Source organism: Ammodytes marinus (assembly GCF_949987685.1).
Source record: "Ammodytes marinus genome assembly, chromosome: 17".
NCBI lineage: Eukaryota > Metazoa > Chordata > Actinopteri > Uranoscopiformes > Ammodytidae > Ammodytes > Ammodytes marinus.
In genome coordinates this window covers 2,299,201-2,299,823 of record NC_137221.1, presented here as the reverse complement: position 1 = coordinate 2,299,823, position 623 = coordinate 2,299,201, and the positions used below count along the sequence as shown (strand labels likewise).

General features: G+C 42.4%; 1 protein-coding gene across 1 annotated transcript in view; it reads left to right on the top strand.

The window, feature by feature from the left end:
* Window positions 1–391: 391 nt before the first annotated feature.
* LOC307264050 (uncharacterized protein) overlaps window positions 392–623 on the top strand; it is a gene marked incomplete at its 3' end in the record, with an annotated part of 8,010 nt that continues 7,778 nt past the window's right edge. The window contains exon 1 of the mRNA XM_080045378.1: window positions 392–477. The remainder of the gene's footprint in view (window positions 478–623) is intronic.

Genomic DNA, 623 nt, shown 5'->3' with positions numbered 1-623 from the left:
TGCTATAGAAATAAACTTGCCTTGCTTGCTCTTCTGTTCTGCTCAATTCATGTTCAAATGATCGAAACAGGAGTAAACTCCACTTATCTGTATCGGTTTTAGTGTTCTATTATATCTCTGCCTTCCCCTCCCTGCTGCGTCACAGTCCCTCAGTCTGCGCATGTGCAAACTGATTTCAGACCAGCCACGGGGTTACGTCACAGAGCCCGCCCCCAAACACCAACCGCTCTAGCTTCTTCCTCCTCCGGTGTCGAGGTGCCGCCATATTTGAACCACATAAAAACCGATAAAAACATTAAAATAACAGTTTTTAAACATCTCTCTCGACCCCTGGACACCGGACAGGATCCCACTAATAACAAAGCACCTGAACGCGCGGGAATATACCAGAGAAAAAGGTAAAATAAGCTTTTTATTTAACTTAGTAACAGTCTCCATGCAACACAGGCTAACGGCTAGCTGCGTCAGAGCAACACGGTGAGGACGGCCGCTCCTGTTTAGACTTTCACAATAAAGCGATGTATATATAGATTCGAGATTTATTAGTCAATTGTAGGTAAAAAGTGTCAACAAATCAATGCATAAATCAAAACCCTTATGAGCATTTTAACTATAATAAATTA